Raw genomic sequence first — 15,063 nt, forward strand, 5'->3', positions numbered from 1 at the left:
TTCGGTCTCTCTCTCTCATCTCTCTATCTCTCTCTCTCTCTCTCTCTCTCTCTCTCTCTCTCTCTCTCTCTCTCTCTCTCTCTCTCTCTCTCTCTCTCCTCTCTCTCTCTCTCTCTCTCTCTCTCTCTCTCTCTCTCTCTCTCTCTCTCTCTCTCTCTCTCTCTCTCTCTCTCTCTCTCTCTCTCTCTCTCTCTCTCTCTCTCTCTCTCTCTCTCTCTCTCTCTCTCTCTCTCTCTCAGTAGTCCAGATAATTTTCATAGGTTGTCCTAACCAACTCTACTTACTTATTTGGAGTTTAATGGAAACATTGAAGTTCCAGCCACGAGGGATGATGCTGGGATAGCAGGTAGCCTTTTGATTTGATGTTGGCAGTTAATATGAAATATTGTCAGTTAATCATTCCAGTTAAACTGGCTTGCTAGTTAGCTGACAAACTAACATAATGTGCAGAGATGAACTACTGTGGCTGCTTTGAGCAAAACTTGAATGTAATATAACCTATTCTAGGAGCCTATTGTTTGTGTATAATCTTTATTCATTGTTCACTTGTTTTTCAACAACGTCAGGTACAGGCAGGGATGGCTGGGGCCTTCAGCAAGTAAGACACAGGGTAAGAAATAATTTGAACATCATAGATATAAATTCCCAATGTGCCCATGATAAAGTTAACTACAGTACTTTAGTTGGCTGCTTTGAGCAAAACCTGTATGTAATATAACCTAGTCTGGGAGCATAGTGTGTGTGTGTATTAACTATGTGGAATATATTTGGACCATTCGCTTCCCTGAAAACAGGTACTGACAGGAGGCGTGACGAGAACGCTGATCCAGTGCCTCCCTAAAAAACTGATTGGAATAAAACTGATAACTGATTTGTGTGCAAAAACTATTTATAAGATATTTACAGATGTTCACTGTTGCAGTGCCAACTTTGGGAGCATGTGGTCCTCGAAAAACTCCTCTAGTCCAGCAATATGAATCTGCCAGAGGTCATCACGCTGAATTGGGATGGTGATGGAAGTTTTGGTGGTCCACGCAACGAAGAAGCAAGTGTCCCTTCCAGTGATGTGGAGCTGGTGCCAGTAAGGATGGTCTTCATGGAGGCGATAAGATCGTCCCACCTCCTGGATATAGAAATCCATTGACTTCACCGCTCTTCAATGATAAGGTCCCTTGCACCATAGGGACACTTGACCTCCACCACTGCTGTGATGCCCACCAGACCATCCAGTGAGGCACCCAGGATCCCAGACCCCGTGACCCAAAGCCCTGACTCCTGCACATCCATACCTGTAGTCATTTAGAATGCCTTGATGTCCTCCTCTTCATTATCTGTGTCTTACTTTACAGACAACACCCCATCCAATGACTGATCTGAGGACCCTTTTTAGCAGCAACGTGGTAACACGCTTGGCCCTAACCACTGCTCCAACATTGCTGTCCGTCAACCTCCCTCTCCTCATGGTGTGCCAGTTGGGATTGTTGCGCTGTCCAACTGTTGCCTGCCATATAGCCTCCTATTGCTCCACTGTTATGAGAATTATTTAACAAACAATTTCAGTGTCTCTGTGCGTCTCCCAAAATCAAGAAACGGACAGAGTCCCGGTCTGCATAGTCAGAGATTTATTCATAGAGAATTCTGCCATCACAATTTCAGAGTCCATCTTTTATACTCATACGTCATACATAAATCCCTCCCCTCTTTAGGCAGGCTGTAGTTTTCCACTTTATAATTGCTCTCCTGACCATCAGTTCACACACACACTTTCTTATCATAGCCTACTCCCTGCATTCCTCAGTTATTGCTGTTCTCACAATATTCTGCACCATGTTTCATACTCCTTAAAAAGCCTAACAGTTTCTCTCCTCCCTAAATTGGGAGGCCTCTTTATCTTAGTTTCTCAGTTGTCTGTAGACAGTTCTCCTTGTCCTTTGTTGTCTGGTCTAACTCTTACTCACATTGCTAAATAGTAGCTCAATGTCATAATCTTTACTGGTCCTACACTCGCACATTCTAACACATTTCACACAGTTTTAGGGTGTAATAATTAGTCATTAATAATTATTATATCAATCCACACTAAATATGACACACATACTCACAAAATATGTTGTTATAGAAATGAATCACACACATTGAAGCATATAAGTTGATTTGCATATAAAAACATTAAAAATTGTCTCATTCAATACAGGTTCATCAGGGTTACCCCATGATTAAAAGCGTAACGTTACTCTTTAGCAATGGTACCTAACCTGTTTACCCACTATCTGGAAACAACAGTCTAAGCCTATAATGAAGAACATTTGCTTCATCACATCCTGCAACATCGGTTAACTAGTACATCATACTTAAAACAAGACTTTAATATACAAAAGATCATTACAATAACTTTTAAACTAGAGATTTATAGTTCTAGGTAAACATCCAGTCTCAAACTATCTGAATCGTCGTCGTCCTCCACCAAGCCTGGTAGGTCATATTCTTCATTCGGTTGGTCGGAGATTGGGCCGTATCTCACCGTCTGCTGTGATACTGCATTCTCCAACGCCTTGCTCACCAACCCTCGGACACAGGGAATAAGACAACATCCACAAAGAACAAGTATACCCATATAAGCTATAGCTGCACCCAGAATAGTTACAACAATAGTTTTCCATTTACCAAACATGTTATCAAACCAACCACTCATTGATGTATTCACCCCCCAGTTCTCAGCCCATTCTTTAATGAATGCAGTGAGACCTGCCAGTGCTCTAGTTACTGTACCATCTGGGGCTGTATTGTTGGGGATAAACATACAACAATGACCTCCCACCATCTTGCAAATCCGCCCTTCTCTGCTAAAAGCATTTTGAGAACCAAACTATTCTGCAGGTCATGAGTGAGGTGGCGGATAGTTGGCCTGAGATTCTCTTCACTGCACCCCCTGTCTAATTAACGAACCTTTGTAGATTTAATTAATCCAGTCAACATTTTTATCAATTGTAACCCACCAGAAAAACGTTGTTGTAAACCCTTCTCCAATTTGATCTGTGATTCGCATTACTTTGGTGTCTATAACATTGATAATCTCCGGGGTTCATGGTGAATTGGGGTGCCTTAATATTATCATTTTTAAGAGTGGTTATTTTAATATCAGAACAATTAGGTGAGGTTTGGTTTGATCCCAAATCTATCACACAAGAGAACATGGTCTGAGGCATAGGTGCAGTTAGAAGGGTTACCTACCTGTTGAACAGGCATAACAATTAGTTTGACCCAATGCCCTAGCTGTGTAGTTCATCCACCTTACCCAGAAGTTCTCATTTGAAATTCCTTCTACTTCTCCTTGGTTCATTTCCTGCAAGAGGAAATATTCTACCCTTGGTGGTTTAGTGCTATTTAGGATTCCTTCTGAGGGCCTTCCAAGGGGTATTAGACTATTTGTTGATACCTCTGGTGATAACATTGGATCTACCTGCTGATCTGTCTCGGAGGTGGAATATTCCTTTTTCTCCTGAAAAATGAACCTCAAACATATATCTGCCCCGAAATCATCAACACAGGCCCAATAGTTCCTTGCTATGTCATCTTGCATAATTGACTTTACCGTTATCACCAGTTCCGTTTTATATTTATCATGGGTTTGTTTAATTCCCCATCGGTGTACTGCGTCCATTCCATTCTCATAGTATGTTCCCCAGGTATGTTTAAACACCCTTGCCCAAGGACATGAGCGTTCCCCAGGTCAAATGTATTTACCATAATTTACTAACTTTCTTGTACACGCCCCCTTCTTACCAAAGCCCCCAAAACCTCCTATCTCTTCATGGGAGAAGTCGAATGGTATCTTGAATCCCCCATCTTGTCCTAAACTGACTTTAACTATAAAATAATAATTCCCCCAATAGTCTTTCTTGGTTTCAGTATTTCTACGAGATCGAATCAGTGCATAATTTCCCTGTTTAGGTTGACCTGGATTAATCCATAATATGGTTAACATGATGATGCAGCTCAGAGTCCCCCAAAATCCCCAAAACCGCCATCCTAATCCTGTCCCTGACCCACCTGCCTGGTACTTCCCCATACCCACACCTCTATAAACACCCCACAGTGATGAAAGGTTGGAGTAGGGTTTCTTCATTAACAGAGTTTACCCCCGAACCCTAGTGGGTCAGTTCTTCTCTTTAACTCTGTGTGTGTTCAATGGTGTTGGTATGTGGGCCTACCTTTTTGCAGTGGGTAACGTGGACCCAAGTGGCTCTCTCAGCTATTCTTATAGCGAAGGCAGTTACCAATAGGACTTGGTATGGTCCCTCCCAGCGTGACTGCTTTCAATCCTTTTTCCTCAACGATTGGATCCACACCCAGTCTCCAGGTTATATACTATGAATCACCTTCTCCTTTCATTCTCCTGTAGGACACAAATTCTTAGACATACGGGTATGGTTAACGAACAATTTTCTCATGTGTTCTGCTAGTGTATTCTCTAGTTCTATGTCTGCCTGTTCTGGTACTGCCAACTGTGGCATTCTGTAAGGTCTTCCAAACACTTTCTCAAAGGGGGATAACCCATCTTTATCTGGGGTTACTCTAAATTTCTTCCCTTCACTCTGTGATAACTCTATAAAATCAATTTACAATTGCTGGAAGGGGTACTTAGCCGGAGGATACTCACCCTGAGGTGCCCTTTGTCTGCCCTGGTGATTATTTTGAGCACATATAACACATCTTGAACAAAAGTTTTGTTTTTGTAAAATAATTAGTAATCCCATATGCAACAAAGTGTTGTCTAATTTGCTCTACCATTCATCCCTCCCGTTGATACATGGCTCTGCCCGTGTGTCAATATTGCAGCATATCTAAACAGTAATTTCGGGAGAATTGGTAAGCAATCTTTGACCCATATTCCTTCCTTATTTACTGCGCCTTGCTTCACCCATCTGTGAACTTCCTTAATTGGGGCCCTACTGTAGCTCTCTATAAGTAGATCTCTATCTATCGAAACTTCCTCTTTTGACAGCTGACTGGGACCAGAGAAGTGTTTTAATCCTGCTGACAATATTTGATAATACCTCAACTTACTTCTATCCCGTAAAAGTAATCCAAGATTAGTACAATTTACTAGCAACAGGTATCCCTCATTCAGGGAAAGCTCTCTCTCTCTTCTGTCATTTTATGGTTCGAATCATATACAGTGGGGAGAACAAGTATTTGATACACTGCAGATTTTGCAGGTTTTCCTACTTACAAAGCATGTAGAGGTCTGTAATTTTTATCATAGGTACACTTCAACTGTGAGAGACGGAATCTAAAACAAAAATCCAGAAACTCACATTGTATGATTTTTAAGTAATTCATTTGCATTTTATTGCATGACATAAGTATTTGATCACCTACCAACCAGTAAGAATTCTGGCTCTCACAGACCTGTTAGTTTTTCTTTAAGGAGCCCTCCTGTTCTCCACTCATTACCTGTATTAACTACACCTGTTTGAACTCGTTACCTGTATAAAAGACACCTGTCCACACACTCAATCAAACAGACTCCAACCTCTCCACAATGGCCAAGACCAGAGAGCTGTGTAAGGACATCAGGGATAAAATTGTAGACCTGCACAAGGCTGGGATGGGCTACAGGACAATAGGCAAGCAGCTTGGTGAGAAGGCAACAACTGTTGGCGCAATTATTAGAAAATGGAAGAAGTTCAAGATGACGGTCAATCAGCCTCGGTCTGGGGCTCCATGCAAGATCTCACCTCGTGGGGCATCAATGATCATGAGGAAGGTGAGGGATCAGCCCAGAACTACACGGCAGGACCTGGTCAATGACCTGAAGAGAGCTGGGACCACAGTCTCAAAGAAAACCATTAGTAACACACTACGCCATCATGGATTAAAATCCTGCAGCGCACGCAAGGTCCCCCTGCTCAAGCCAGCGCATGTCCAGGCCCGTCTGAAGTTTGCCAATGACCATCTGGATGATCCAGAGGAGGAATGGGAGAAGGTCATGTGGTCTGATGAGACAAAAATAGAGCTTTTTGGTCTAAACTCCACTCGCCGTGTTTCGAGGAAGAAGAAGGATGAGTACAACCCCAAGAACACCATCCCAACCGTGAAGCATGGAGGTGGAAACATCATTCTTTGGGGATGCTTTTCTGCAAAGGGGACAGGACAACTGCACCGTATTGAGGGGAGGATGGATGGGGCCATGTATCGCGAGATCTTGGCCAACAACCTCCTTCCCTCAGTAAGAGCATTGAAGATGGGTCGTGGCCGGGTCTTCCAGCATGACAACGACCCGAAACACACAGCCAGGGCAACTAAGGAGTGAGAAGCATCTCAAGGTCCTGGAGTGGCCTAGCCAGTCTCCAGACCTGAACCCAATGGAAAATCTTTGGAGGGAGCTGAAAGTCCGAAATTGCCCAGCGACAGCTCCGAAACCTGAAGGATCTGGAGAAGGTCTGTATGGAGGAGTGGGCCAAAATCCCTGCTGCAGTGTGTGCAAACCTGGTCAAGACCTACAGGAAACGTATGATCTCTTTAATTGCAAACAAAGGTTTCTGTACCAAATATTAAGTTCTGCTTTACTGATGTATCAAATACTTATGTCATGCAATAAAATGCAAATTAATTACTTAAAAATCATACAATGTGATTTTCTGGATTTTTGTTTTAGATTCCATCTCTCACAGTTGAAGTGTACCTATGATAAAAATGACAGACCTCTACATGCTTTGTAAGTAGGAAAACCTGCAAAATCGGCAGTGTATCAAATACTTGTTCTCCCCACTGTATATTATTACCAAATTATAAAGTTCTTCACACTGTTCACAGTACTATAAATTACCCTCAACTTGGTAAAATAAACTATCTTAAAGTCCTCCTCTCATGCCTTTAGAATTTACCAGTGTGGATGATCAATTCACACCAGAAAGTCAAAACAGAGTTCAGAGGCCATTGAAATCATTCAACGAACTGTTCCATCCCATAGTATACTAAACATTACCATCATCCTAAATATTTCATAAATGTTACTTATCCCAAGTGTTCATTAAGTCCTCATGACATTTATTCTTATAAGAAATCATGTATACCCTAAACTCAGTCAAAACCGAAAAACTCCATAAAATACACTGTGTGTGCTCCTTTAAGACTTATCACCTTTGACCTGTTGAAAAACCCCTAAAATCAAAATAACAACCCTTTATAAACATCATACTAGGTGTGTTGTTTTTTATTTGAAAAACCCAATTGAAAAACAACAACCAAAAATAGCCAGGCCCCACTTAATTTGGTAGCTCACTCTTATGACCTAAATACTGCCTAACTCCACTAAACTACTCCCCCTATCCCTGGGCAACATTCCAATGAGATAAGCGAATCTCTTTCTCCTGGAAGAGAAATTATTCATTTTGTTAACCTTCAATTACCATCAGTAATCTAAAGATGGTAAGTACACACAAAACATGATACAGATATCCCCAGTCCTAACTCATCAATAATCGTTTGTATCAATCTAATTCCTCATAAGTAATCCATAAAACCACTCAAAATTCCTAGAGTATACAATGATTATGTTTACCCTTCAGAACATATCCTCTTTAAATCTCACAATGATTATTGAACCCCTAAATCTGCTCCATGTGATCTCATCTCAAATGATCCATTATCAATTATTTGATCAACACCATAGGAAAATCTGTCTCCCTTCTATTGTACCTGTCGCCCCTGTAAATGTCATATTTTCATTAGCCAATACAATCACGTAAGTAAGACATTAATTTTATCCCAGGCATACCCTTAACATAGTGCTATAGGAGACTTCCATCAATCCTGGAAGACACTATATAATACCACGTTTCATTAAGTTCACTACACCTTCTAATATAAACCTATAACCCCTTTCTATTAATGTAATCATCGCAACCTGTTGCATTGATGTTTTTAAAATATAAACCTGTTGTTTAATAAATCCACTGTTTGCATTGAACACATCTCTCAGTCTCTCTAGGCATTGACTAATAGTCTCACTGTCTCCCTGCTTACACTCGTGGACTTTGGAGAAGTCGGCATGTCTGTGACAATATTCTCTCAGATTATCACAGAGTTGTGCCAATTTATCTCCATAAGCCCCTCCTTCTGCCCACTCTAGAACTGGCGCATTCCCATCTCCGGGAACCCAGTTTCCTCTCACTGCCGCCCAGTCCTTTAACACTATCTGTCTGACTGCCCTCTCTAGTTCCCATGTATTCAGCTTAAAGCTGGCGGTCAGCCCTTCCATATCTCTTCTGAACTGGTGTACCCCCGTTTTAGGGTGGGGTATCCCTTCCACTGCTCTCACTACATCTCTCTGCTTCGTTTACGAAATCCTGGCATGAGTAAATTCTATCCACACACCACCAAAAACGAATAATCATATTTGCATACACATAACTAGAAAGCATGAACTCAATGCCATTCTTGCTCAAACAATGCAACTCAACATCTCTCATCACCCAATCTCCATCACTTTCTTCACACAGGAAACCCTGTACAATCTCCATCCTCTATTGCTGACTCTCCATCCAACACTACTCCTAAACATTTCTTAAATCTAATTACCTCTGTTATCAACTAAAACCATAGCCACCTCTTATGAAACCCCCAATCTGTCATTGTTCAGAACACAGCAGATACAGTGGGAAAAAAACGTTTTTAGTCAGCCACCAATTGTGCAAGTTCTCCCACTTAAAAATATGAGAGAGGCCTGTAATTTTCATCATAGGTACACGTCAACTATGACAGACAAAATGAGGGAAAAAATTCCAGAAAATCACATTGTAGGATTTTGCAAATTTATTATGGTGGAAAATAAGTATTTGGTCAATAACAAAAGTTTCTCAATATTTTGTTATATACCCTTTGTTGGCAATGACACAGGTCAAACGTTTTCTGTAAGTCTTCACAAGGTTTTCACACACTGTTGCTGGTACTTTGGCCCATTCCTCCATGCAGATCTCCTCTAGAGCAGTGATGTTTTGGGGCTGTCGCTGGGCAACACGGACTTTCAACTCCCTCCAAAGATTTTCTATGGGGTTGAGATCTGGAGACTGACTAGGCCACTCCAGGACCTTGAAATGCTTCTTACGAAGCCACTCCTTCGTTGCCTGGGCGGTGTGTTTGGGATCATTGTCATGCTGAAAGACCCAGCCACGTTTCATCTTCAATGCCCTTGCTGATGGAAGGAGGTTTTCACTCAAAATCTCACGATACATGGCCCCATTCATTCTTTCCTTTACACGGATCAGTCGTCCTGGTCCCTTTGCAGAAAAACAGCCCCAAAGCATGATGTTTCCACCCCCATGCTTCACAGTAGGTATGGTGTTCTTTGGATGCAACTCAGCATTCTTTGTCCTCCAAACACGACGAGTTGAGTTTTTACCAAAAAGTTCTATTTTGGTTTCATCTGACCATATGACATTCCCCCAATCCTCTTCTGAATCATCCAAATGCACTCTAGCAAACTTCAGACGGGCCTGGACATGTACTGGCTTAAGCAGGGGGACACGTCTGGCACTGCAAGATTTGAGTCCCTGGCGGTGTAGTGTGTTACTGATGGTAGGCTTTGTTACTTTGGTCCCAGCTCTCTGCAGGTCATTCACTAGGTCCCCCCGTGTGGTTCTGGGATTTTTGCTCACCGTTCTTGTGATCATTTTGACCCCACGGGGTGAGATCTTGCGTGGAGCCCCAGATCGAGGGAGATTATCAGTGGTCTTGTATGTCTTCCATTTCCTAATAATTGCTCCCACAGTTGATTTCTTCAAACCAAGCTGCTTACCTATTGCAGATTCAGTCTTCCCAGCCTGGTGCAGGTCTACAATTTTGTTTCTGGTGTCCTTTGACAGCTCTTTGGTCTTGGCCATAGTGGAGTTTGGAGTGTACTGTTTGAGGTTGTGGACAGGTGTCTTTTATACTGATAACAAGTTCAAACAGGTGCCATTAATACAGGTAATGAGTGGAGGACAGAGGAGCCTCTTAAAGAAGAAGTTACAGGTCTGTGAGAGCCAGAAATCTTGCTTGTTTGTAGGTGACCAAATACTTATTTTCCACCATAATTTGCAAATAAATTCATTAAAAATCCTACAATGTGATTTTCTGGATTTTTTTTTCTCAATTTGTCTGTCATAGTTGACGTGTACCTATGATGAAAATTACAGGCCTCTCATCTTTTTAAGTGGGAGAACTTGCACAATTGGTGGCTGACTAAATACTTTTTTTCCCCACTGTATATATATATATATATATATATATATATATATATATACACACTGAACAAAAATATAAACGCAACATGTAAAGTGTTGGTCCCATGTTTAATGAGCTGAAATAAAAGATCCCAAAAATGTTCCATATTATACACAAAAAGCTTATTTCTCTCATATTTTGTGGACACGTGTTGACATCCCTGTTAGTGAGCATTTCTTCTTTGCCAAGATAATCCGTCCACCTGACAGGTGTGGCATATCAAGAAGCTGATTAAACAGCATGATCATTACACAGGTGCACCTTGTGCTGGGGACAATAAAAGGCCACTCTAAAATGTGCAATTTTGTCACACAACACAATGCCACAGATGTCTGAAGTTTTGAGGGAGCATGTAATTGTCATGCTGAATGCAGGAATGTCCACCAGAGCTATTGCCAGAGAATTGAATGTTAATTTCTCTACCATAAGCCGCCTCCAATGTCGTTTTAGAGAATTTGGCAGTACATCCAACCAGCCTCACAACCGCAGACCACGTCTATGGCGTTGTATGGGTGAGCAGTTGGCTGATGTCAACGTTGTGAATAGAGTGCCCCATAGTGGCGGTGGGGTTATGTTATGGACAGGCATAAGCTACAGACAACAAACAAAATTGTATTTTATCGATGGCAATTTGAATGCACAGAGATACCGTGACGAGATCCTGAGGCCCATTGTCGTGCCATTCATAGGCCGCCATCACCTCGTGTTTCAGCATGATAACGCATGGCCCCATGTCGCAAGGATCTGAACACAATTCCTGGAAGCTGAAAATGTCCCAGTTCTTCCATGGCCTGCATACTTACCAGACATGTCACACGTTGAGATTGTTTGGGATGCTCTGGATTGACGTGTCAGACAGCTTGTGCCAATATACAGCAACTTCGCACAGCCATTGAAGAGGAGTGGGACAACATTCCACAGGCCACAATTAACAGCCTGATCAACTCGATGTGAAGGAGGTGTGTCGCACTGCATGAGGCAAATGGTGGTCACACCAGATACTGACTGGTTTTCTGATCCACGCACCTACTTTTTTTTAAAGGTATCTGTGACCAACAGAGGCATATCTGTATTCCCAGTCATGTGAAATTATTAGGGCCTAATTTATTTATTTCAATTGACTGATTTCCCTATATGAACTGTAACTCAGTAAAATCTTTGAAACTGTTGCATGTTGCATTTATATTTTTGTTCAGTATATCTTTACAATTAAAAAATAAGGTGACCACCGAAAGCCAGATGGAGATGTGTAAATTAGAAGTGCATTCAGTCCTGATATTACTGTAGCTTAGGCTACGCTGCAGCACATGGAGGGCCTACATGTCACAAGAAAGAACGTTACCATGATGGGATGATAGGTCTACATGCATTGTGAACTGCGCTCCATACTGAGTTGGGCTGTCCCCACCCTGAGCGTTGATGATTGATCATGCAGATGGCAGAGAAAAGGCCGTAGACAAGCCAGATTTAGACATTGCATATCATTTAACAGTTCCATTTCACTTCATGCACTTCATATAAATAATTTATTATAATTTACCGGTTTCTCGCAGTTACTTATCCCGGAAAAAAGGAATGGTTTTGGGGCGGTAAATCTTGGTAACCAGGTTCCCGCCATTCAACCCTTGGTTGGATGTCTAAACAAAGTCAATAATTCTGAATGTCAATACATTATTTTTGTATTCATTCTCATCAATGACAACAGTTTAGAACCGAGTTATCACTCATCTAAATCTGGTATCCGGGGAAATCTGGTTAATGATTATATAAATGATTAAGTGGCTATTTCCTTGTAGAATGTTGACAGCTGTGTAGAACACATTGCTAAGATGCTTAAACTTAATGTAATAGCTAATCTCACAGACACAGGATAAACTTTTTACTCATCATTATTCACTATTCATTCAGGATTATCCATAATCATGGTAGCATCCACATTCATGTAGAAGTGTTTAGAAACATATTATATTCTTATTTACAATAAAAGTGACCCCAAAATGACCATAAAAGGCTCATATTAGATTGTGTAGAAATGCAGGAAATTAGCTTTAGATGCCCAAGAACATTCTGAGGGAGGACCCCCAAACCCCCCACCAGGTTATGTCCCCTACACTTCTAAAACCAAAGTTGCGCCCCTGGCTGACAGTGTCGGCTAAAGATGACATGTAGGAGCTTCCTGCACGAATTTGTAGTCTTGCTGACGTCTTTTCTGTTGATAATTAGCATTTTTATGGAGTAAATTGAGGCGAATATATTGATCAAACTCACCTTGTCTGAGAGAAAATTACATGGCTATCAAAACGTCACGCCAAGGTAAGCCTACACCAAACACATACTTCATTTGAAGTGTTTGTAAAATTCACCATGTGAAAAATGAATGGTGGAAACATTTCCGTGTTTGACCGCTAGGTTTTATGGGTATTTGAATGTATTAACATAAAAAAGTGTTGTTTTGTTTTGTGTACAGGGTGTTCAAATGAAGCTGGCAAATAATCAGTAGAATATTTTTTGTTTGATATCCACTGAGTTCATCTAGGTTCAAGTATACTAATTATATTATGACTTAGTTTAATGTATTTGATGATCGCATAGTACGTAAAGTAAATCAAATCAAATCAAATTTTATTGGCCACATGTGCCGAATACAACAGGTGCAGACATTACAGTGAAATGCTTACTTACAGCCCTTAACCAACAGTGCATAAAAAAAAAGTATAATAAAACAACAACAAAAAAGTGTTGAGAAAAAAAGAGCAGAAGTAAAATAAAATAACAGTAGGGAGGCTATATATACAGGGGGGTACCGGTGCAGAGTCAATGTGCGGGGGCACCGGCTAGTTGAGGTAGTTGAGGTAATATGTACATGTGGGTAGAGTTAAAGTGACTATGCATAGCAGCAGCGTAAAAAGATGGGGTGGGGTTGGGCGTGGGGGGCAGTGCAAATAGTCCGGGTAGCCATGATTAGCTGTTCAGGAGTCTTATGGCTTGGGGGTAGAAGCTGTTGAGAAGTCTTTTAGACCTAGACTTGGCACTCCGGTATCGCTTGCCGTGCGGTAGCAGAGAGAACAGTCTATGACTAGGGTGGCTAGAGTCTTTGACAATTTTGAGGGCCTTCCTCTGACACCGCCTGGTATAGAGGTTCTGGATGGCAGGAAGCTAGTATGTCAAGTATGTCAAGTAATACACAACTAGTGTGCACCCTTCTCCTTTTAAGTCCCCTTCATGATATTAGAACATCTACACTACAGCGTACAACGTACCATGAAATCTTGTTTTTTTATACCCAAATATGACTTTCAGGAACAAAACAATGAATGTAGAAGTATGAGATATTCCATCTTCTCTTTAATACACTGTGCATTGTCATTATACACTAGCACAGTCATCAGTATGTATACATGGAAGTGGCATGGATGAACAATACATGTTAACGTACCTTGGTGCAGAAGTTAGGCCTCTCTCTCTGCAGCTACAGCACGAATACCATTTTGGTGACAATGAAATTCTAAGCTATAGGAAAAACAGATGTGAAACGTGATCGCGCCAGATCATCACGTTTGACAGCTTGAGAGGTGTCACATTTTATAAGATGTAAAAAAAAAAAAGAAACATGAAAAAGGCTAACTGTAAACAGCAGTGGAATGATAGAGCTTGTAGGTACGCTAAATACGTTGGGGTCCCTGTTCCATCAAAAGCATGGAGTATCTAAATGTTATTAATGGGGTAGAATGCTTATACACTGTGTTCTAGTGATTGGATGAAGAATTCCAACATGGATTCTTACAGCTCAGGAAGAAAGTGTTGTATCACCACTGAAGGTTCTGGATACAGATTTTGATTAAATAATGTTTAATGAATTGTTGGTGAAATAGAAACCTTCTTCAGTTAAACAAATTATAACATTTCACAATACATTATCCACACTAGATTTTTTAACTCACTGGCTGAAGTCACTGGTAAGAAGGGCATGGCTTTGGTCGTCTTTTTACATTATACTTCACACTGATTAGTCATGCCAAAGCTTAAAGTTATGCTTATAGTTATACTTATACTTATAGTTATGATTATACTTATAGTTATGATTATACTTATAGTTATACTTATAGTTATGATTATACTTATAGTTATACTTATAGTTATGATTATACTTATAGTTATGATTATACTTATAGTTATACTTATAGTTATGATTATACTTATAGTTATACTTATAGTTATGATTATACTTATAGTTATACTTATAGTTATGATTATACTTATAGTTATACTTATAGTTATGATTATACTTATAGTTATGATTATACTTATAGTTATACTTATAGTTATGATTATACTTATAGTTATGATTATACTTATAGTTATACTTATAGTTATGATTATACTTATAGTTATGATTATAGTTGTGATTATACTTATAGTTATGATTATGCTTATAGTTATACTTATACTTATAGTTATACTTGTAGTTATGATTATAGTTGTGATTATACTTATAGTTATGATTATACTTATACTTATAGTTATGATTATACTTATAGTTATGATTATAGTTGTGATTATACTTATACTTATAGTTATGATTATACTTATAGTTATGATTATAGTTGTGATTATACTTATAGTTATGGTTATACTTATACTTATAGCTATGATTATACTTATAGTTATGATTATAGTTATGATTATACTTATAGTTATACTTATAGTTATGCTTATACTTAGTTATGATTATAGTTGTGATTATACTTATAGTTATGATTATACTTATACTTATAGTTATGATTATACTTATAG

The sequence above is a fragment of the Coregonus lavaretus genome (genome assembly GCF_964263955.1).
Source record: "Coregonus lavaretus genome assembly, chromosome: 8".
In the NCBI taxonomy this organism is placed as follows: domain Eukaryota; kingdom Metazoa; phylum Chordata; class Actinopteri; order Salmoniformes; family Salmonidae; genus Coregonus; species Coregonus lavaretus.